Below are 24,503 nucleotides of genomic sequence, written 5' to 3'. Positions count from 1 at the left end.
ACAAAAATCAGTTGCATTTCTTTTCACCAATAACAACCTAGCTGAAAAGGAAATCAAGAAAACGATCCCATTTACTAGAGCATCAAAAAGAATAAAGTACTTAGGAGTAAATCTAACCAAGGGAGCAAAATACCTGTACACTGAAAACTATAATTGATACAAGAAACTGAAGACACAAATAAATGTAAAGATAGCCCACATTCACAGATTGGAAGAATTAATATTATTAACAAGGCAGCAAAGAAAGACCTGAGAGGATCAGAGGGGAATAGTGCCTAAAGTTCATAAAGGGCTGGGAATAGTACCTGTTTCACAAACAAGACTAAAAAGATGACATGACATGTTTCACCAGGCATTAGGTAGAGTTGTTCTTTTTTTGGAGACAGAGTCTCACTCTGTTGCCCTGGCTACTTAAGCACAGTAGTGCGATCTCAGGTCACTGCAACCTCTGTCTTCTGGGTTCAAGTGATCCTCCTGCTTCTGCCACCCAAGTAGTTGGGACTACAGATGTCTGCCACCATGCCCAGCTAATTTTTGTATTTTTAGTAGAGATGGGATTTCACCATGTTGGCCAGGGTGGTCTCGAACTCCTGACCTCAGGTAATCCACCGTCCTCGGCCTCCCAAAGTGCTGGGATTACAGACGTGAACCACTGAACCCAGCCCAGGTAGAGTACTGAGCACAGCTTTGCCTCCAGCAGTGGGTGAAAATTACCCTCAGGTAAATACTGCTCTGATCTTGTCTAACAAATCTTTTCTTCTTTTTATGTTAAATAAATGAGCTGGGATCTCACTACATTGCCCAAGCTGGTCTCAAGTGATCCTCCCAACTCGGTTCTTCCCAGTAGGTGGGATTACAGGCATGTGCCACCACGTCTGGCTTGTCTAACAAAACTTAAAGCTACACTTGAAAAGATCAAATGGTTTCCCAGTAACTAACTGAATCCCAGAATCAAGTGGGGTTGGGGTGCAGGGAATCAAGCAAGTGAAACCAACCCAGTCTTGACTACTGACGTTAGAATTAGTGGACAAGAATGTTAAGTTATTTTTCTTATGTCACCTTGTCTAAGAAAAAGCTACTTTATAACTGTATTCTATATGTTCGACAAGCTAAAGATTGAATACAAATAGACATAAGAGACATCAAAACGTAGAGAAAAAAATTCACCAATTGGTATTACTAGCATTTTAGACACTGCCAAAGGTAAGAATACTACAGGCTGCAATCCTTTATGAAAAAGAAAACTCCCCTTTCCAAATTAAACATTAAACACACACATGCACACGCGCGCGCACACACACACACACAGGAAAAAAATAGTGAATCTGAAGCCATCAATAGAAGCTATCCAATGGGAAAGATAAAGTGAAAAAAGCTTAAAAAAAAAAAAAGGACCTTAAGTGAACCTTAAGACAACTTCCAACAGCCTAATCTATGTGTAATTGGTGTTACACATAGAGGGGCTTGACAAACTGAAAAAAAATGGCCAAAATAGTACAAATTTGATGAAAACTGTAAACCCAGACCCAAGAGACTCAACAAAGCCCAAGTCTAAGAAGCATGAAGAACCCACACCAATATCATAATCAAAGTATTCAAAACCAATGATAAAATCTTAAAAGTAACAAGAGAAAATAGTTACTTTACATATAGAGAAACTGAGTAACAGCAGAATCCTCATGGGAAAAGGTGCAAGCAGTAGAGCTACATGCTTAAAGTACTGAAAGAAAAAATAAAAACAGAATTCTACATGCAACAAAACATCTTTCAAAAATAAAAACAAAATTGGCTGGGCAAGGTGGCTCATGTCTGTAATTCCAGCACTCTGGGAGGCTGAGGTGGATGGATCACTTAAAGTCAGGAGTTCGAGACCAGTCTAGCCAAAATGGTGAAACCCTGGCTCTACTTTTCACCAGTGTCATCATAGTGTGTACTTACAAATGTAGGTGGCATAGCCTACTGAACACCGAGGCTATATGGTATAGCCTATTGCTCCTAGACTTCAAACCTGCACAGCATGTTACTATACTGAATACTGTAGGCAACGGTAACAAAAGGTGAAATATTTGTATATCGAAACATGTCTAAACATAGAAAGCGTACAGTAAAATATGGTATTATAATCTTATGAGGTCACTGTCATATATGCGGCCCACTGTTGACTGAAACATCATTATGTAGTGCATGATGTGGATGCAGAAAAAGCAACTGACAAAAACCAACCCAGTCCTTATTTGAAAAACAGAAACAAAACAAAAATCCTCAATAAATAGGAATAGAAGGGAACAGTCAAAAGTTTGAATATGCTTGCCCTTCTGTTCCTTTCAATGAAGAGAAATGAGGCAAGAATATCTACTCTCTCTTAACACTTCTGTTCGACACTATACTAAAAGTTCCAGCCAGCAAAATAGGAAACAACAAAAAAAATCAAATTGGAAGGGATAAAGTAAAATTGTCTCTAATAGTTAGCATTGTACGATCACATATATAGAAAATCTGATGATATCTTAAAAAAACCTACTAGATGGGAGCTTACAAGAGCATGTAAGATCAACACACAAAATTCAATTGTATTTCTATTCAGAACAATTAGAAACAGAAATTATATATAGTTGCCATTTGTAATAGCAATAAAAATGAAATACAGTCAGGTGCGGTGCGGTGGCTTACGCCTGTAATCCCAGCACTTTGGGAGGCCGAGGCAGGTGGATCACCTGAGGTTGGGAGTTTGAAACCAGCCTGACGACCAATACGGAGAAACCCTGTCTCTACTAAAAATACAAAAATTAGCCAGGCGTGGTGGAGCGTGCGTAATCCCAGCTGCTCAGGAGGCTGAGGGAGGAGAATCGCTTGAATCTGGGAGGCAGAGGTTGCAGTGAACAGAGATCATGCCATTGCACTCCAGCCTGGGCGATAAGAGCGAAACTCTGCCTCAAAAAAAAAAGAAAAGAAAAGAAAAAAGAAATACTTAGGGATACATCTGACAAAAGATATGTAAGACCTACACATTGAATACTACAAAACATTATTTAAAAAGCTACATAAACATGGCATAAGAACATATGCCATGTTCTTGGATCACAAGACCCAATATTAAGATGTCAATTATTTTCCAATTTATCTACAAATTCAAAGCAATCCCAAACAAAACCTCAGAATAAATTTATTGGAGGAAAAAAGTTGTCAAGCTGATTCTAAAATTTATAAAGAAATGGTCTGCCTCTAGAATAGCACCACCACCCCCACCCCCACTCCCACCCCGCCAGCTTTGAAAAGAATGAAATTGAAAGGTGAATACTACTTGCTTTCAAGACTTAAGGCACAGCAATGAAGACAGCGTGGTACTGGTGTAAAAATAAGACAAATAGATCAGTAGAGCAGAATAGAGTCTAGAAATATAAATACATATAAGCATTTGATTGTTGACAAATGCAAAGAAATTCAGTGGATAAAGGACAGTCTTCCCAAAAATGATACTGGAGCAATTATATGTACATAATATTAAAAAACACTGATTCATACCTCACACCATATATGAAACTCAACTGAAAAATGAACCATAGACAAAATGTAAAACTTGGAACTGTAAAACTTCCAGAGAAAATACAGGAGAAAATCTTTGTGACACTGGGTTAGATAAGGATTTCTTAGATACAACACCAAAAGTAAACTCTATAAAAAATTAAATTTATAAACTGGACTTTTGCTTTTTGAAAGATACTGTTGAGAAATAAAGGACAAGCTAGAGTCTGGAAAAAAAACTGTCAAATCATAAATCTGACAAAGAACTTTTATCAAGAATATATACAAAACTCTCACAACAACCAACCCAGTTTTTAAAAAGAGGCAGGAGATTTGAAGAGACACTTCACCAGAAATATACAAATGGCAGGTAAGCAAATGAATATACTCAGTGATATGGTTTGGCTGTGTCCCCAACCAAATCTCATCTTGAATTGTAGCTCCCACAATTCCCACATGTCATGGGAGGGACCCGGTGGAGGGTAACTGAATCATGGGGGTGGGTTTTTCCCGTGCTGTTCTTGTGATAGTGAATAATTCTAAAGAAATATGATGGTTTTATAAAGGGAAGTTTCCATGTAAGAAGTGGCTTTGCTTCTCCTTCTGCCATGATTGTGAGGCCTCCCCAGCCATGTGGAACTGTGAGTCAATTAAACCTCTTAACTTTATAAATTACCTAGTCTTGGGTATGTCTTTGGCAGTGTGAGAACAAACTAACACTCAGCATCATTTGTATTTGGGAAATGCAAATTTAAACCAAAATAAAATACCTCCACACAATAAATACAATTGCTAAAATTACAGAATGATTATATGAGGTTTTGGCAAGAATATGGAAGCACTGGAAATGAAAATAGCACAATCACTTTGAAAAACAATTTGGCAGTTTCTTTTCTTTTTTTTTGAGATGGAGTCTCACTCTGTTGCTCAGGCTGGAGTGCAGTGGCGCGATACTGGCTCACAGCAACCTCCACCTCCCGGGTTCAAGCGATTCTCCTGCCTCAGCCTCCCAAATAGCTGGGACTACAGGCATGTGCCACCATGCCTGGCTAATTTTTGTATTTTTAGTAGAGATGGGGTTTTGCCATGTCGGCTAGGGTGGTCTTGAACTCCTGACCTCAGGTGATTCACGTGCCTCAGCCTCCCGAAGTGCTGGGATTACAGGGGTGAACCACCATGCCCGGCCTACAAACACATTTACATGAACATTCACTGATCATGTCTCAGGGAGACAGGCAGGAGATGAAATCAGAGTAGGCAAAAGTCACATTTTGCAGAGCCTTGGATTAGAAGTGTTATCCCTGAGTTTATTCCAAATGCCACAAAAAAAGCTGGGTGTGGTGGTGTATGCCTGGAGTCCCAACTACTGAGAAGGCAGGGTGGGATGATTACTTGAGTCCAAAAGTCAAGTCCAGCCTGGGCAATACCAGCAAGACCCCATCTCTCATTTGAAACAAAAAAACAAAAAAGGTTTTAAGGCCAAGAAAACCCACTGAAGGAAAAAGCTAGTAAAAAAAATCTCAATTGCTGAGTAGGCACAGATGCACTCAGCATAACCACATTTAAGTAACAAAATGGTACAATTTACATAATTAGTAATCCCAAAACCCTTGAAACAGCAAGCTCAGTAGCATTCATCTTCAGCTTGCCAGCTCTGATTTCAAAACCCATCTACACAGTTATAGAGGATATCAAAAGAAGTATATCCTCTATCTATATCAATTTTAATTTTGAAAAGCTTTTTTATTACTTTTACAATGTTAATACTTTTTATATTACTGTCCTACTTGCCATGTATCTAAAACTCTCAATCATTAAGGGCAGAGGATCAGCCTGTAAAAACAAAACCTTCTGAATAACATACCTTTCTTTCCCTGTTTAGGGAAGAGAAAATCATCTTTTAAATTCAAGGGTCTATGACCAACTGAGCAATGCTGGTAAGAAACCAGCATTTTTCATTGTAATTAGATATATCAAAACAGGTACACCTCAGCTGGGAGTGGTGGCTCACATCTGTAATGCCAGCACTTTGGGAGGCCAAGGCATGCAGATCACTTGAGCTCAGGAATTTGAGACCAGCCTGGGCAACATGATAAAACTCTGTTTCTACAAAAAATACAAAAATTAACAGGGTGTTGTGGTGGGCACCTGTAGTCCCAGCTATTCAGGAGGCTGAGGCAGGGAGGACTGCTTTGAGTTCAGGAGGTCAAAGCTGTAGTGAGCCCTGTTCACACAGTAGCTCATGACTGTAATCCCAGCACTTTGGGAGGCCAAGTCAGGAGGATCACTTGAGCCCAGGAGTTCAAGACCAGACTGAACTGGTAGTGAGACCCTGTCTCTACAAAAATAAATAAATTAGCTGGGTATGGTGGCACACACCTGTAGTCCCAGCTACTCAGGAGGCTGAGGTGGGAGGACTGCTGGAGCACAGGAAGGCTTCAGTGAGCCATGATAGCGCCACTGCACCCTACCCTGGGCCAAGAGAGTGAGACCCTGTCTCAAAAAAAAAAAAAAAAAAAAAAAAACAAGACATGTGCATCTGCATTTTCCATATTTTGAACAGCAAATATTACCTTGTAACAGTTTTGTTTTTGTGGGGAAGAACAAAAAGTACTGAAATGAAAGAAGAAGTTTAGGAGGAAAAAAAAGGAAGCCAGGGCTTTTAAAGCAGACTGTTTCCAAAAGATCTAAAAGAAATTTGGAAGGCAACAGTTTATTATAATATATACATTAACCTTTTAAAATCAAAGAATGACACTTAATAGTGATAACAAAAGGACGTTTTTCATGAAAGGATAGCTATCATAGATTGAAACTCTGTGGAGATAACCTGGGCAACATAGTGAGATTGTCTCTAACAAAACAACTAAAAAGTAGCCAGCATGGTGGCGCGCACCCTTAGTCCAAGTTACTTAAGAGGCTGAGGTGGGAGGATAGCCTGAGCAGAAGTTCAAGGCTGCAGTGAGCTGTGATTGCACTAGTCCACTCAAGCCTGGGTGACACAGCAAGATTTTGTCTCTAAAAATAAAAAAATTTAAATTAAAAAAAAAAAGAGAAAATCTGGAGGAAAAAATCTAAGTGGTTTCCACATTTGTTAAAGAGATTAGCTATGGTCTCTCAAATTCCTTTGGTACTCAAAACTGTAAGATTCTAGTTTTAATAAAGAAAACCTTAATTTTAAGTAATACTGAAAATTTAGTATATTTGGAAAAATAACCCCCATACTTTAGCAAATTGCAATTTGCTAAATTCAATTAAATGACATAACTTTCTTTCTGGACACAATGGGTTTCTAAATATCCAAACTCTGTTTACCATTCTTTCCTCATTATTCTCATGATGAGTTCAGTTCCCCTGGAAAATAGTGTCCCCCAGACTTAAGTAGTTAACATTAAAAATAAACTACAACAATTTCCAGAGAAGTATACTCTTAAAGTGTTTTACAGAACATTTGTAAATCAAGAAATAATGTGTATTAACTAATTGATAATAGTCAAGTATCACATATAAATATAAAAGGTAAATAGCTTCTGTATAAACTATTTTCTCTGGTTTCCATGACTATGACAGCTTTCAATCTCGTTACTTTTTTTTGTCTCTTTTTGCCATCGCTCCCTTTTCTGTCTTTTTTTGAGTCTCACTTTGTCACCCAGGCTGGACTGCAGTGGCATGATCTTGGCTTACTGAAACCTCTGCCTCCTGGGTTCAAGCGATTCTTCTGCCTCAGCTGCCAGAGTAGCTGGGATTACAGTTGTCTGCCACCATGCCCGGCTAATTTTTGTATTTTTAGTAGAGACAGGGTTTTATCATGTTGGCCAGGCTGGTCTAGAACTCCCGACCTCAAGTGATCCACCTGCCTCGGCCTCCTGAGTAGTAATCCCAAAGTGCTGAGATTACAGGCATAAACCACCGTGCCCAGCCCATCTCTCCCTTTTCTATTAGTAAGTGCTTTCTCCTTTGGCCATCTCATCTGCTGTTCACTGCTTCAAATATTTTCAGTAAGGACAATTCCCAAAACTTTCCTTCAAGCTACAATCTTTAGATACACAGTTTTAATGGTCTACAAAACATCAGTTACATTTCTTGTCGGAACTTCAAACTCAAAATGATTAGTTCCACTATTCGATCACACAAATATTTACCCAGTGTCTACCATATATCATGCACCGCTAGGAACAGATGAACAAGAGACATGCTTTCTTCATCCACTGAGTGGAGGTAGAGTTTAGAAATTTGAGGAGGCTGGAAAAGGTTTGAAAAGCAAATGGGAGAATGTGAAAGACAGCCAAGACATTGGCAAGAAGTACTGAAAGCCTAGTAGGGCTGAGTGTCATGGCTCACGCCTATAATCCCAGCACTTTGGGAGGCCAAGGAGGGAGGAATGCTTGAGACAAGGAGCTCCAGATCAGCCTGTGCAACTTAGTGAGAGATCTTGGTCTCTATGCAAAATGAACAATTGGCCGGGTATGGTAGAGTACGTCTATAGTCCCAGTCCCAGCTACTCAGGAGGCTGAGGTGGAAGGGCCATTTGAACCCAGGAGTTCAAGGCTGCAGTGAGCGATGATCGCAACTGTTGGGCAACAAAGCAAGACCCAGTCTCCCCTTCAAAAACAGAAAAAAAAGCCTAGTAGAAGCTGGGGAGCAGGGGTATACAGTATTCCCAAGTTTGTGCAGTTATGATTCTCTTCAATGTCCAGTAGGACATCTAGGGAGTCGGGAGTGGTAGAAAGCACAAAAGTAGCTGAATCAGAGATTAGAGTTGCACCAGTAATTAGTAAACTAGTAAAGAAAAGCAAGGTGAATGAAGATATTGCCAGAATTTCTGGAGTAATGTTTTACTGAAGTCTAATCCAGGTAGTGAAAGAAAATGGTTTGAATGCCTATGTTTCTTCCAAATTTCATGTTGAAACTTAACCCCCAATGCAACACTATTAAGAGGTGGGGTCTTTAGGAGGTGATTAGGCCATGTGGGCTCTGCCCTCATGGATGTGATGTATGCCTTATGAAAGGGCTGGAGGGGAACCAGCTATGCACTTCTGTCACCTGAGGACATGAACAAGGTGCCATCTTGGAGGCCGAGATCCTGCCTGTCAGTACCTTGATCTTGGACTTTTCAGCCTCCAGTACCAACAGAAATTAATTTCTGTTATTTATAAGTTACCCAGTCCCAGGCATTTTGTTACAGCAGCATGAATGGACTAAGAGAGGAAGTCAGAAGAGAATGAGGAGGAGAGCAGAAATGACTGGTGATTTCAGTAAGGTTGACTAAAAGCTCTAGCAATAAAATAGTAATTATTGGCAGGGCATAGTGGCTCACGCCTGTAATTCCAGAACTTTTGGAAGCAGAGGCAGAAAGATGGCTTGAGCTCACGAGTTCAAGACCAGCTTGGGCAACACAGCAAGACTTTGTCTTTTCTTAAAAAAGAAAAAAAGAAAAATTAGCCGGGTATGGTGGCTCCTGCCTGAAGTCCCAGCTACTCAGCAGGCCAAAATGGGAGGATCACAGGAGCCTAGGAGGTTGAGGCTACACTGAGCCATGATTATGCCACTGCACTCCAGCCTGGGTGACAGAGGGAGACCTTGTATCCCCCCACAGCCCCACCAAAATCTGAGCTCTAAAGACATAGTATAACATAAAAATACCAGATTAGGGCCAGGTGCAGTGGCTTATACCTGTAACCCTAGCACTTTGAAAGGCGAAGGTGGGAGGAACACTTGAGTCCAGGAGTTCAACTCCAACCTGGGCAACATGGTGGGGCCTCATCTCTACAAAAAATAAAAGTTAGCCAGGCCTGGTGGCACATGCCTGTAGTCCCAGATGCTCAGGAGACTGAGGCAGGAGGCTTGAGACTAGGAGGTTGAGGCCACAGTGAGCCATGACTGTGCCAGTGTATTACTGCCTCGGCAACAGGGTAAGACCCTGTCTCAAAATAAATAAATAAAAATAAAAATAGGCCGGGCGCGGTGGCTCAAGCCTGTAATCCCAGCACTTTGGGAGGCCGAGGCGGGCGGATCACAAGGTCAGGAGATCGAGACCATCCTGGCTAACACGGTGAAACCCCGTCTCTACTAAAAAATACAAAAAACTAGCCGGGCGAGGTGGCGGGCGCCTGTAGTCCCAGCTACTCGGGAGGCTGAGGCAGGAGAATGGCGTGAACCCGGGAGGCGGAGCTTGCAGTGAGCTGAGATCTGGCCAGTGCACTCCAGCTTGGGTGACAGAGCGAGACTCCGTCTCAAAATAAAAATAAAAATAAAAATAAAAATAAAAATAAATACCAGATTAGGACTAAGAAGGTATATAAAGCCTAAATCACTGAAAATTACCAATGAAGAAGCAATCTTAGCAAAGTAAAGATTTGCTCAAAACACACAGAGCTGGAAAGTGGTAGAGTCAAGATTAAATCCAGGCTGACTTCAAAGCCAGTGACCAACACAATCTCATTATTTTAAAAATCAGGATTAACTTTCATTTTAAGAAATTAACAAGCCGGATGTGGTGGCTCATGCCTGTAATCCCAGCACTTTGAGAGGCTGAGGTGGGCGGATCACGAGGTCAGAAGATCAAGACCATCCTGGCTAACATGATGAAACCCTGTCTCTATTAAAAATACAAAAAAAATTAGCTGCGTGTGGTGGCGGGTGCCTGTAGTCCCAGCTACTTGGGAGGCTGAGGCAGGAGAATGACGTGAATCTGGGAGGCAGAGGTTGCAGTGAGCCGATATTGAGCCTCTGCACTCCAGCCTGGGTAAGACTCCGGCTCAAAAAAAAAAAAAAAAAAGAAATTAACAAACTGAAATATAAAACAATAAAAGTCACTTAAGAGACCCTAAATGATTCATGTTTTCATTATCAAATGTACTGCATTACAATATAGAATAAGATACCAAAGATAAAACACAATAGCAACAAAACACAGCAATATCTCTATTAACAAACGTACTGTTGGGGCATGGTGGCTCATGCTTGTAATCCCAGCACTCTGGGAGCCAGAGGTGGGAGGATGGCTTGAGCACTGGAGTTTGAGACCAGCCTGAGCAACATGGAGAGACCTTGTTTCTATCAGAAAAACAGCCAGGTGTGGTGGCACATGCCTGTGGTCCCAGCTACTCAGGAGACTGAAGCAGGAGGATCGCTTGAGCCTGAGAGGTTGAGGCTACAGTGAGCCAATGATTGCACCACTGCACTCTAGCCTGGGTAACAGAGTGAGACCTTGTCAAAACAAAACACACACACACACACACACACACACACACACACACGCTCCAAATGTATCGATTTATTGCTAGAAATGTCATTTTGTAGTACAAGTAATAATAAGAGTTTGTGAAATAAATTTAAGGTTTCTGGTGATGACAGGGTTTAGACAGCAGACATTAAAAACCAAGCACACAGAGTGTGTGTGTGTGCCTATGTGCATACTATATAGAAAATAATAAGGTAAATATGGTAAAATATTAACAAGTGGGGAATCTGAATGAAGGAATATGGGAATTCTTTGTACTATTTTTGTAACTTGTAAAAAACAAAACAATCAGGCCAGGTGTGTAAAAAACAAAACAATCAGGCTCACGTCTGTAATCTTAGCACTCTGAGAGGCCAAGGCAGGTGGATCACTTGAGGTCAGGACTTCAGGACCAGCCTGGCCAACATGGCAAAATCCCATCTCTACTAAAAATACAAAAATTAGCTGGGGGTGGTGGCATACACCTGTAGTCTCAGCTACTAGGGAGGCTGAGGCAGGAGAATCGCTTGCACCTGTGAGGCAGGGAGGGACCCCCGCAAAAAAAAAAAAAAAAAAAAAAAAAAAAAAGGGCATAAGAACCAATGCTCTACAAATCATAAAGAGGGTAGGGGTGCTGATGGACTGATGGGTGTCCCCTGACATTCCATGTTGAAGCCCTAAATCCCCTGGGCTGATATTTGGAGATGGGGCCTTGGGGAGGTAATTAGATTTAGATGAGGTTGTGTGGGCCATGAGGTATTATAAAAAGAGATACCAGAGCTTGCTCTCTTCTCCATTAGAGAATACAGTCAGAAGGTGGCTGTGAGCAATCTAGGAAGAGCCCTCACCAGAACTACCTGTCAGAACTATTATAAAAATAATTCTTACTTTGAGTAAGAAGTTGAATTGGCCACTTACAAGGTCTCTTCCATTTCTAGTAGTTAAAATGAACTAGCAATTCTAAGGTCAAATATTTTAAGAGTACATTTGCCACTATAATAGTAAAGCTAAGAATACCACCATATGTTGAATTCTTTTACTACAAATAGCAGTTCAGCAAAAACATCCAAAATGGTCATTTTTAAAAAAACAAAGTGTAATATAAATAAATCTGTTGGAGTTCTAATTAGGATAGTGGAAGGGCTCAGACTGTTCCTGGAACCTGAAACATGTGAATTAAGTTTCCGGAGCAGGATAAAGCCTTATCAGAACAGAAATGTAGCTATCAAATTTTCTGTACTAAAAACTGCTATCCTTAAAAATTACAGCTGTCTGTCTACTGATTACTTAATGAGGTGATTGCCAGGGCATTCTTTTTAACAACTTACGTATTTTAAAATTGTTAAAATTACACAACCGTTTCTCTTAAAACTGTTTTTGTTTAAATTCTAGCTCTAATATTTAGTAGCTAGGTGACCACCGGCAAATTACTTAATCTCAACAAATTTTTACTTCCTTACCTGGGTGGGCTATAATATCTACTCCAGCACTATTATAAGATTTAATTAACAAAGTGTGTATAAAGCTCTTAGAATATTGTAAAGCCCATAACAAAAGCTTATTTAGTGGTAATCAATATTTGCAAAACTATTATATTAAAAAGAAAAACCCAAACATAGATAATTTCTTCTCTTTTTTTTTGAGACAGAGTCTTGCTCTGTTGCCCAGGCTAGAGTGCAGTGGCAGGATCTCTGCCTCCCAGGTTCAAGCAATTCTCCTGCCTCAGCCTCCTGAGTAGCTGGGGTTACAGACGCCTGCCACCGTAACTGGCTAATTTTTGTATTTTTAGTAGAGATGGGGTTTCACCATGTTGGCCAGGCTGGTCCCAAATTCCTGACCTCAAGTAATCCACGCACCTTGGCCTCCCAAAGTGCTGGGATTACCGGGTGAGCCATTGCTTCAGGCCCAAAGCACAGATAGTTTCTTAGTCAACCTTTATGTATTATTTTTCTTTTCAAGAGTTTTAGTCTATCACCCATGCTGGAGTGCAGCAGTACCATCACTGCAACCCTGAACTTGAGCTCAAGTGATCCTTCTACCTCACCCTCCTGAGGAGATAGGACTACAGGCACATGCCACCCCACCCAGTTAACTGAACTTTATTTTTTGCAAGGCCAAAGTATGTTGAATGTTATGGGATTGAAAGAGAAGTATTTGCTCCAAGATGCTCACCTAGCATCATGAATTACAGTTAATCTTTCGGATGACCAAAGGGTTGCCTTTAAAAGTTAGAATATTAATTTTAAATTTATTAAGTGTAGAGAATTGGTTAACATCCCTCCATATCATTGGCTCTCTTCTTCTACCACGGAAATATCCAATCTTAAAACATGTAAACCTATTTCCTTCCTTCTTTCTCTCCTTCCTTCCCTATTATTTTATTTTATTTTATTTTTTTAAATTCCCCAGTCGGGCATGGGGACTCATGCCTGTAATCCCAGCACTTTGGGATAGCACAGCAGGTGGATCATTTGAGGTCAGGAGTTCAGGACCAGCCTGGCCAACACAGTGAAACCCCATCTCTACTAAAAATACAAAAAGTAGCCAGGCATGCTCGTACACACTTGTAATCCCAGCTATTCAGGAGGCTGAGGCAGGAGAACTGCTAGAACCTGGGAGGCAGAGCTTGCAGTGAGCCGAGATCACGCCACTGCACTCCAGCCTGGGCGACCGAGAGAGACTCTGTCTTAAAATAAATAAATATATAAATAAATAAAAATTTCCCTACCTCCTTGCTTTTGATAAGAAACAGGGTCACCTTAAATGTTGTCCAGGCTGGAGTGCAGTGGCTATCCCACTATTGCTCAGCATGGGAGTTTTAACCTGCTCTGTTGCCAACCTGGACCAGTTCACCCCTCCTCAGGCAACCTGTTAGTCCCCTACTCCCAGGACACCCTATTGATGCTGAATTTAGTGCAGACACTCAATCCATATGTAGCACATAGTGTGCTACCCTCCAAAACTCCCAGGCTCAAGAGATCCTTCCATCTCAGCCTTCCAAGTAGCTGAGACTACAGGCACATGCCACCACATCCAATTCCTTTTTCTTTCTCCTTCTTTCATTCTTTCTATGTTCAAGTTTGTCATAAATATAACAGTATAATCAAAGTATTTTTTCTTTCTGATCAGAAAACAAATGAATCAGCATGCGTAGGCCATTCTTGGCTTTTTCCATCCCCCTTTAATAGTTATTGCTTTAAGAGAATTTCCCTGTCACCCAAATGCCGGAAGACTCTAGTTCTACAGTTGGGAGATGTTTTATCTTTCCATATTCTGTATCCTAGTTGTGGTGGGGACTACAAAAATCCATATGTACTAAAACTTATAGAACTGTACACCACAAATCAAATTTCTAAATATAAACTTAAAATTCACCTGTCTAAAGCCTCCTTTGTTTTCAATGTCCTCTTTCTGGTTTCAAAATAAAATTCCTCTGTTCCATTTTCCTAACTTTCAGAAGTAACTGTGTACCTTCCCTACTGTGCTTCTTCAATTAAGAGCTATAAAATTTATATAGCTTTAATCGTAAAACCTAACATTAAAAAGTTACTTATAAATCAAACTACTTGCCACATGACCAAAAATCTAAATTTTAATTTAAACCCCCAAATTACAAAGTTTTTGGGTAAGATTAAATTGTGTTAAGTATTGTTTTACTCTTATCGCTCCTCTTCGAAATTTGATAAACTATGATATTTAATATAGTTTCTTGGTTAATAAAAATATTTAATAAACTACAATACATATCTTTAAAGTACACTGGATAAATTAGAATTCTGTGCTTGCCCAACCACCTAACCCATCTTAGCAAAAAGTTCAAAGTTTTTTTGTTCCTTAGTGACCATTTCTCCAATTTCCCAATTGTTTTTGATGTTGTTCTAAATGTATCCTTAATATGTCTCCTTAAGAAGTCTTTCAGAGCATCCATTGGTCTCCATAGGGCCTTTATGTAACTAGGAAAAATACATCCTTCTGGGGAAATACAGACACTTTTGGCAAGAAGCCGACACCTTGGAGAGAGGAGAAGTGGAGGCAGTTCCTCTGGGAGGCCTAAGCTAGGACACAGGACTCTGTAAGCAGAACACAGGCTGACTTGTTGCTTCCTTCAGTCCACCGTCTTTGGGCAGTACACAAGCTGCACAACCATATATAGCAGCCCTGTACCTTCAGATTGTTCACGGGCAAACGGGGAAGAAAAAAATGAATTATTAACTTGGATACCCATTCTCCAACCACATACATGCATCCATCTCTTATCCTTCAGATTCAAGATTTATTCAGAAGGGATCTTCCAACCTCATAGGGAACCTATCCTCCCTTTATCTTTAATTTTCCCTTTTCATGGTTCTCTTTTCTGCTTTAAATATGGTCAAGACTCATGTCTTGATATTGTGTAATATTAAAGAATATTAAATTCAGAAGATATATAGAAATACAGTACAGTCCTCTGAGATGGGGAAATGGATATTATCCTTATATCACAAATCAATATATTTAAAACTTAAGCCAGGTTAACTTGCCCCAAAATTAACAGCTGGCACAAAGTGACAAAAAGGACTAAACCTAGGTTTAAAACAATTGTTTAAAACAATTAGTCCAGAGTCCACTTTGAGTATTCAATGTATCTAAAAATCAAGAGATTTTTCCTCCTACCCCTTTAACCTTTCACCTTTGTAACTTGACCTAGATTATTTTAAGGTCACCAAGGATTTCACAGCCAAATCCAAAGACTACGTGTCACATATTTTTCTGAACTCTGCTACATTTAGCTCTAATAATCCTGTTTTTAGATTATTCTCTTCTGCCCCGATTTCTATAGTGGCTTCCTTATTTTGTCTTGTTCTTCCCTTGCCATAGACTGTCGTAGACATCCTATTACATTTCTCTATCTAAATAAACCTACTCCTTTGCAGTTTATCATGAAAGTGGTTGTCTCAAATATATAGTTAAGACTCTAATTCATATCTCTATTCCTGTAATGCTGCCATTTCCTATTTTATCAATCTATTTCATTCTAGGCTTTTGACCTTCATTAACTGTAACTGTGGCCTGATCCTATCCAGTATTCATCTTATAGGAGTAATGTCCCAAAGGGTGGAATACAAACTGTGGCCTGATCCTATCCAGTATTCATTTCTTATAGGAGTAATGTCCCAAATGGTGGAATACAAAGACTGGTAGTATATTGGATGATTTTAAGTGATCCACAGAAAATTACGTAAAATCATGTTTATTTTAAAATACACTGGGGGGAAGCTAACGCCAAATAATCATAAAAATTTTCTTTTAAACGGCCAGATGCGGGGGCTCATGCCTGTAATCCCAGCACTTTGGGAGCCCGAGGTGGGCGGATCACGAGGTCAGGAGTTCGAGATGAGCCTGACAACATGGTGAAACCCCATCTCTACTAAAAATACAAAAATTAGCCAGGCGTGGTGGCGGGCACCTGTAATCCCAGCTATTCAGGAAGCTGAGGTAGGAGAATCACTTGAACCCAGAAGGGAGAGGTTGCGGTGAGCCAAGACAGCGTCACTGCACTCCAGCCTGGGCAACAGAGTGAGATTCCATCTAAAAAAGAAAAAGAAAATTTCTTTTAAATTCATTCAATTAAAAGACAGCGAATGGAGTTGAAGAAAAATATTAAGTAACAGGCAGGTGGTTTGAGACGAAGCAGAAACTGTGAACGATTTAAGTTTGAAAAATACTGGCCAGTAGGAAACCCATGTAGTTGAGTGAGGCACTGAGGCTCTGGATCAATAATTCAAATGCCATTTCTACCACTTAGAAGCTAAGTAACTTTGAGCAAATTACTTAAATCTCTTCCTTTTAGGTTTTCTGCAGTATGGATTTAAATAGATAATTCACAAAATAGTCTTAGTTTAGTACATGGCATAGTAAGTGCTCAAGAAATAATAATCACAATTATTCTTGATTTTTCTTAGCCATCACTGTTTCACTTATAATCAACTAGGCACTCAATCTGTACTATCAGTAATTTTCTGCACCAAATTTCCCTTACCTTCTTATACACCTTTTTAATCTCCTAGCATGAATCCAAAGATTACAAGATAACTTTTAACATTAATCCTGAAGGCTGTGAACACCTTGGAAGTGGACCAAATGCCATATTGCTCTGATTCACTGGGCCTTACAAAATTAAAAGAATATTTAATCTTTGTTGAATAAGCCAAAAATTTTAAAAATCAGATGTAAATAAATCTCACAATGCATGCTATTTAACACAAACTCTTTGAAGGTTACCTGTGATACTATTCTTAGAGGTAAAGGAAAAAAACCTGACAGCATTTTCTTTCGCTCCAAAAAGATATTTATCAGTTAATCTTGTGGGTCTATTCTTTTGTGTTTCTGACCCTTATTCATTCAATAACATATAAACTCTACGTATACGCCAACCACCATACAAGGTGATAAGGACATGGAAACAGTCTAGTAGAGGAAAACAAATATCAGAACACAGAAAATAGAAAAATTACTAGGTACTATTTATTGCTATGTAGTATGCTACATACATAATATCCAGTAGTTTTTTAAATACCAGACGTGCTCCACAAATGATATCCCATCTTCCCTTAATGTTGAGGACATAGCAGCACCACACAGGGGTGAGTATATCACACTGACTATACTTCACGTAATAATTTCATTGCAATCTTTTGTTCAGACTCTTAGATATCAGCCAATCATGTCTGCCAATCAGACAAAAATTTCCTGTTGAAACTAAGTAACAGCCTTGTTTGACTGGATTTGCCAGCAAATACAAGTAGTCACAGGCCCCAAAACATGCTTTCTGATAACTTGGAGGAAAATAAGGACTAGAAGTGTAACTGGCAATGTTGGGAGCAATGGTAGGCACTTCTAGTCCCAGCTACTTGAGAGGCTGAGGCAGGAGAATCTCTTGAGCCCAGGAGTTAGAGGTCAGCCAGGGCAACAGAGTTAGATCTGTCTCTTAAATAGAAAATTTACTAAAGTTATCCTCTCTCTACAGAACGCATTTATCCACAAAGGTGTTCTGGCTGATGCATCAATGAGATTAGCCAGGAATTTAAAATGTTGTGACTCAGAAAACTAACATAGTAACTCTCAGACTTGTAAGCAACAATTAACATAGACTGAGATAAGCTTTCATTGTGTTGTCCTATTCATAAGATGACAAAATCACGCTTTACCGAAGTGAAAGTATGTAATAACTCAGACACAACTTTTGTATCTCCTTCACTGTAAGAATACAATTCTGTACTAACTTATGCAACATTTCACCAATCATCAATCCTTGTCATTTACAAATATGACATAAATAGCATCCAAAACACAAGTTACCTGATTTAACAAACTGAAGCAGTGTTTAGGGGTGACACTTGGAGGGAGACAGGGATATAATATAATCTTCAAAGACACTTTATCAGTAAAGAGTGTGGGGTGGGGGTAAGAAGAAGACAGGGGACTGGAATGAGCCAGAACTTCTGCATTTTCAGCTATGAACAAGATACTCATCCCAAGGATATTTACTGTAGAGCATAAAGAAATCGCTAAGAAGCAAAATCCTGCATATAAATAGATATATTAGGGATAAGGGGAGGTGAAATTTTCTTATGTACCTAAAGAAATATACACATCACCCTGAGAATATACAGATAATATTTATTGCTTGGAAGAGAGTATTTTCTTCTACCAATATCCTACCATTTTCCCCCCATTATTAGTTGACCTTTTACGATGTACTAAGCATAGTAATAAGTCCTTTACATACATTATACATTATCTTTTTTTACTCCTATAATAAGCCTTTGAGGGAAGTCCTATTATCATCACCATTTTACAGATAAGGGAGTATTCTACCAATAATATGTCAGATGCTTAAATTTAAAAATTATATCTATGACATAGTAGAGTTAGTTTTAAGTTACCTCTAAGCACTCAAATAGAAAACGGCGCAAAAAAATTAGCCTCTACCCCACCTCCAAAGTGGATATAATCCATTTTTACAACCTGCAACACTTTAACCTTAGCATGCAACAATGTTCATATACTAGTCAAGCTAAAGAAAAACTACCAGTTAATAATGCTTTATCTTATTTAGTTACTACAGTTTATAATTTACAAGGCAGGCTGAAGGTTTAGAGCATCCCCTTTGGGTTCAGACAGTTTGGAATTGAACCTACACAATACTACCAATAATCGCTAAGTAACCTTGGTCAGACTACTCTCTCAGATTTCATTTCCTCATCTGTAAAATGGGGATGATCATAATACCATTTCCCTCAAAGGTCTGTTGTGGGGATTTAAAAAAAAAATGTATGAAAAGGGCTTATTACTGTGCTCAGTGTATAGCAAAGGGTCACCTAATGGAGAACAGCCACACATAAGCTAAGCAGAGCAAACAAAATCACTTAAAAAGGCTATATTCTGAAAATCCATTTACAGAAAAGGAGAGAAATACTATTTGACTACACGCTAAAGACAAAATTCAAATTCAATCTATTCCTAATTTTTTAGGGGATCAATGCATTTGGGGTGAGCCAGAAAAGATGCTGCAGTGCATCTGTGACACACACCTAAAAATGGCTCCAGTCAAAGCAGCATCTTAATTACCAATATGGGAGGTGAAATCTAGTTTTGAAAAATGCTGGGGTTAGGCTTGTTAGGTGCTTAATATCACCGTATTATTTTTATTTGCAGGAGTAAGCTATTAAGTACTCAACAATCAAAAATCCTCCGATTTTTCTGGTGCATTCCAAATGAAAATCTTACAGCAGAGCCGCCTACTGTACAATTCTAAGTACTCTAACGAGGTATGAATACGAACCCAGGCTGAAGACCAGCCAATGCGGAAATCCGGGTAGCTTTATAAGTCAGCAAAGATCAGGCATGTCAGACCCTCAAAAGATCCCAAATAATGTCAAAACACACGTACATCCCTTTAAATTAAAGGTATTCCTCTCATGCAAAGGAAGGAAGCCTCTATCAACGTTTCCATTGGCCCCATGCCCTTTTCTTCAGTCCTAAAACGGGGCCTTTACCCTAACACCACCAATACCAACGCTATCTCAAAGACAGGGAGCTACCGAGATTTACCACGCAAGTTAGAGGATGGAGCGGCCTAGAGTGTGAAAAGACTACCCAAATCCTCCTCTGGAGTTGGGCAGCACTTCCCTAGCGGAAGTAGGGTTGGTCTTGATTCCCCGAAGAGCCTCTCATCTCATCAGGTCTTTAATCCAGACCCTCCTATACATTGCTCATTGCAAGTCCCACCCTCACTACACAGGAAGAGATAGAGAGTGAAGGCCCCGGCTGAGTCCTTCAGTTGTTTGGGGGAACACATACCCCACACTAAAAAAAAAAAAAAAGAAAAAGAAAAAAGACTGCACGTCCGCCAGTCCAGGAAGACGGAAAAACCCTTCGCTTACCCGGCAACATGCGTAATCCCCTCGCAGGGCCAGGACTGGGGTCCGGGTGATAGCGAGACAGACCGGTCCAGAACTCCCGCTGCAGACCACATGGGGCGGGTCTGACTCCGGTTTCCCGCTCCCCAAGCTGGAGGCCGACGTCCCCAGACACAGAGATGATGGTAACCAAAGAGAAGGGAGATGCCCGGACCTAAGGCCCTCTCCACGCGGCCCCCTAGCCTCCGGGCGCCAAGGTCTGGGTGCGCTCCCAAGCCCCAGGCCGCACGCTGGCCGTTCCCGAAGGGCCCTCTTTGATCGCGGCCCCCACACCCTCGCTTTCCTTACCGGTCAGGGTGAGTGTCAAGTTTGCGCACTTCTAGGGTCTCCGCCGATCTTTGATCGAAAGAAGGGGGAGAGAAAGCTGGGGTTAAAGGGGTGGCCGGAAGGGCCACCGAACTGGAAAAGCCGAAGCTGCGAATGGACAAACCGCCAAAGCACTTTCGCAGCTTCCCGTGAGGGAGCGAGCGAGCGAGAAAAAGAAGCAAGATGGCGGCTAGCCAGCCCCTACGTAATACGTCATGGCGCTGAGTACGTAGGGCAAATCTCCGCAAGACCACGCTCCTGCGCAGAGACGGCCGGATCACGTGAGGCCTCCGTGGCGACTTGACCCCGGCAGAGGGTGCTGGCGCTTCCTGCTGGACGGAGGGAGTTTCTGCAATGAGAATTATCTTTTCAGGACAAAGCTTCGACCTGAGACCTTTCCAAGAAGTCTTAAATTGAGCACATTTACAAGATGATAATAAGCCTCAGTTAAACGAGCACTCTTATGTCTGGTGGGTGGATGTGTAAATGGTTGAATCAGCAGTTTGCCAGTATGTTCTCAGTGAATTTGGGGGCAAGCTGAGAAGTCTTGGTGTATTGAAAAGTTATCACAGAGAGTGAAAGTAAAACTAATGTGAGGAACAGAGTAACATGGGCTACTGAGAGCACTTTTTAAGTTCCTGATTATGGATGTGAAATAAGCCATTCAGTTTATTTATATGATCTCTGCAGCACAGTGTTCAGCTCCGTTGAATAGTAGAGTTCACCCATGCTGGCTTTTACCGCAAGTGTAACATAGGCAGATGCGTGTATCTGGAAGTGGGAGATTATAATGATGATAATATTATGTCAGAACAGGTGGTGAATGTTTAGTAAATGGTATCTTTTGTCCTCTTTGTGAACTACCTATGACTTATTTAAAATTCAAGGATTTCTTACCACTTCTGGTCTGAACGATCTTCCCCGCCAGTAGCTAGTGTGTGTCCATGGAATTGTCACTGTAGCAATGTTAAAATAAATGAAATAATAAACAGAGGTAAATTATGAACACCTCCCTCCCCACTGATTTAATTTGAAGTAGAAAAGTCTGGACTTGCTTGGTGGCTCATGCCTGTAATACTAATACTTTGGTAGGTCAAGGCAAAAGGATTGCTTGAGACCAGGAGTTCAAGACCAATCTGAGCAACATGGCGAGACCCTACCTCTGCAAAAAAAAATTAAAAAGTAAAAAAGCTAGCTAGCCATAGTAGCACATGCTTGTAGTCCTAGCTACTTGGACTTGGGAGGCTGAGGCAAAAGGATCACTTGAGCACAGGAGGTTGAAGCTGCCGTGAAAAGAAGCAAAGAAAAAGTTTTTCTTATTAATATAGGGTCATTGCCAGGGGAAAACCCACTGATCATCCACAAGAGGACAAGGAAGCATTACTTTAGTGAATTTCTACAATCTTCTAGGATTTGGTCTACAGTGTCCTGGTCACAAAAAACATCTTTCTTCGTTTTTTGGAGGCAGGGTCTCACTTTGCTACCCAGGCTGGAGTGTAATGGCATGATCACAGCTCACCGAAGCCTCAACCTCCCAGGCTCAAGCAATCCTCCTGTCTCAGCCTCCCAAGTAGTTGGGACTACAGGTGCTTGCCACCACATCTGGCGTTTTTTTTTTTTTTTTTCCGGTAGAGACGAGGTCTTGCTATGTTGATTGGGCTGGTTTCGAACTCCTGAGCTCAAGCAAGCCTCCCGCATTGGCCTCCCAAAGTGCTGGAATTACAGGCATGAGCCACCACGCCCAGCCAAAACATCTGTCTTGAGCAATGGAGAACAACTTCAGCAATCAGATGAACTTAAATTAACCAAGGTCATAAGACTGACATGTATTAAGTTATTAATTTCCAAGAGCTTTAATTTATATGCTTGAACACTCACAACTGCAAAGCCAATACTTTTTTTTCTTTCTTTTTTTTTTTTACTTTTTGCCAGAAAGAGAATGTCTCCAGTGTTCCAGCATGGACCCAAGGTGTTGTCTTTTCTTGAATACATTTTCTCATTCTCTTCCCTTCCCTCCCCTCCCCTCCCCCTCCCCACCCCTCCCCCTCCCCTCCCCTCCCCTCCCCTCCCCTCCCCTCCCCTCCCCCTCCCCTCCCCTCCCCCTCCCCTCCCCTCCCCTCCCGCTTCCCTCCCCTCCCGCTCCCCTCCCCTCCCCCTCCCTTCCCCTCCCCTCCCCTCCCCTCCCCCTCCCCTCCCCTCCCCTCCCGCTTCCCTCCCCTCCCCCTCCCCTCCCCCTCCCCTTCCTTCCTTCCTTCCTCCCTTGCCTGCCTGCCTGCCTTCCTTCTTTCCTTCTCTCTCTCTCTCTCTCTGTCTCTCTCTCTCTCTCTCTCTCTTTCTTTCTTTTTTTGAGATGGAGTCTCACTCTGTTGCCCAGGTGGCATGATCTTGGCTCACTGCAACCTTCACCTCCGAGGTTCAAGTGATTCTCTTGCCTCAGCCTTCCGAGTAGTTGGGATTACACAAAGGCGCCACCATGCCAGGCTAATTTTTGTATTTTTAGTAGAAACGGGGTTTCGCCATGTTGGCCAGGCTGGTCTCAAACTCCTGACCGCATGTGATTTGCCTGCCTCAGCCTCCCAAAGTGCTGGGATTACAGGTGTGAGCCACTGTGTCTGGCCCCCCGAGTGCATTTTCTGTGTAGCCAAACCTGTTCAGACAACCAAGGTATTATCAGAAGGTTGCTTGATGAACACCTATTCTGAACAAGTGGAGTTATATGTATAGACTTTTCTTAATTCGTCTATCTTCACAACAGGACAATTTTGTTCCGAAAATAGAAGTTCTCAATTTCCAATGGCTGCACTGATCTCCAATATGGTGGGGACATCCTGCTGAGCTGTTGATTTGTACTCTTTCTCTCCTTAGCAGCACTTGGATGGCCACTGGCCCTAAAGTGCACCCGTACGTCACTTTCTCTGTTTCCATGGCTACCCAAACCGCTTAGCAATATTATTTCAAGAAAAATCAAGTTACAGTTAAACCAGTGTATGTTTTAAAGGTGGCTTTGCTTATTTCTGCTCCTAGCTATGTATGTGATCTTAAAGTTTAACTTTTAGAGAGCAGTCTTACTGCCTTTGTTTCCAATTTATTGGGGAAAATGTGACTGAAGTCTCCTTGTACTGGTACAATATCCAAAGCCAACTAATACTCTTGTATAGTTTACTTTGACTTGGATTATTTGCACTTCTCCTGACACTCCACCCTTGTAGACAAATTTGTTATAACAAAAATGTCTTCATGACAGATGGAATGAAAACTTCTCATTTAATTTACAACGCTTCTATTTAAACAATCATTTTAGGGTAACATTATCAAATTTCCAATTGGTGGTATGGAATTAGGCAAACTAGTTTCTTACTGAAAACAAATTCACTCTCCAAACAGTATGACCTATTTTCTTTGTGATTGCCCAGCCTTATTTGCTAATTATTTTATTGAGTTTCTACCCTTCTCACTGTGATTGATTCCATAATCCTGTAGGCACTGAAATTTTATGGTAGTTAAAAACAAAATGATCATAAAAGTATCATACTTTATTAGTAGTAATTTTCCTTTTTTCTCTCTTCTTTGTTTAAAATTTTTAAATTTTCACATCGGATGGGGAATGGACCACGTCATAACAAGGTTTGAGGGCGGCACATCTCATACATGCATGTGAACACCGAATCATCACACTTATGAACTACAAAAGGATCAGCAGTTGTGTTTCTTAAGTGTTTAGGTGCATTTGACAATTTTGTTTTCTTTTTATCAATGATCCAGCAAATCATATTTAGTTAAAAACTGTGAAACCTGATAAGCCTGGTGTAAGGAAAACCAGAATCCCCAAATACTGCATGAAAATGTAATCTCAGTTTATAAACATCAACAGTTGTACATATGCTAATAAAGATAAGAAAAATATTGCTAGTGCTTCAACAAATCACCTTTGGGGGATCCGGAAAAAACAAAAACTAAGAAAAAAATGGGCCAGGCGTGGTGGCTCTCACCTG

General features: G+C 40.8%; 1 protein-coding gene and 1 non-coding gene across 13 annotated transcripts in view; both read right to left on the bottom strand.

Moving 5' to 3' along the window:
• The window catches only part of PRRC2C (proline rich coiled-coil 2C), a 100,048-nt gene extending 79,349 nt beyond the window's left edge, over nucleotides 1–20,699 (bottom strand). For all 12 annotated transcript variants that reach the window (XM_030935426.1, XM_030935434.1, XM_030935432.1 and 9 more), the window contains exon 1: nucleotides 20,494–20,699. The gene's annotated coding sequence lies outside the window, so the exon portion shown is untranslated. The remainder of the gene's footprint in view (nucleotides 1–20,493) is intronic.
• A 3,403-nt stretch (nucleotides 20,700–24,102) lies between these two features.
• Nucleotides 24,103–24,205, bottom strand: LOC115899477. Its single transcript, XR_004059176.1, has one exon. It is a non-coding gene; the product is annotated as a small nucleolar RNA U13 (small nucleolar RNA).
• Nucleotides 24,206–24,503: the final 298 nt, after the last annotated feature.

This window comes from Rhinopithecus roxellana, chromosome 8, assembly GCF_007565055.1.
Source record: "Rhinopithecus roxellana isolate Shanxi Qingling chromosome 8, ASM756505v1, whole genome shotgun sequence".
NCBI lineage: Eukaryota > Metazoa > Chordata > Mammalia > Primates > Cercopithecidae > Rhinopithecus > Rhinopithecus roxellana.
The sequence above is the reverse complement of the archived record's forward strand: the minus strand, read 5'-3'. Positions and strand labels throughout refer to the sequence as shown.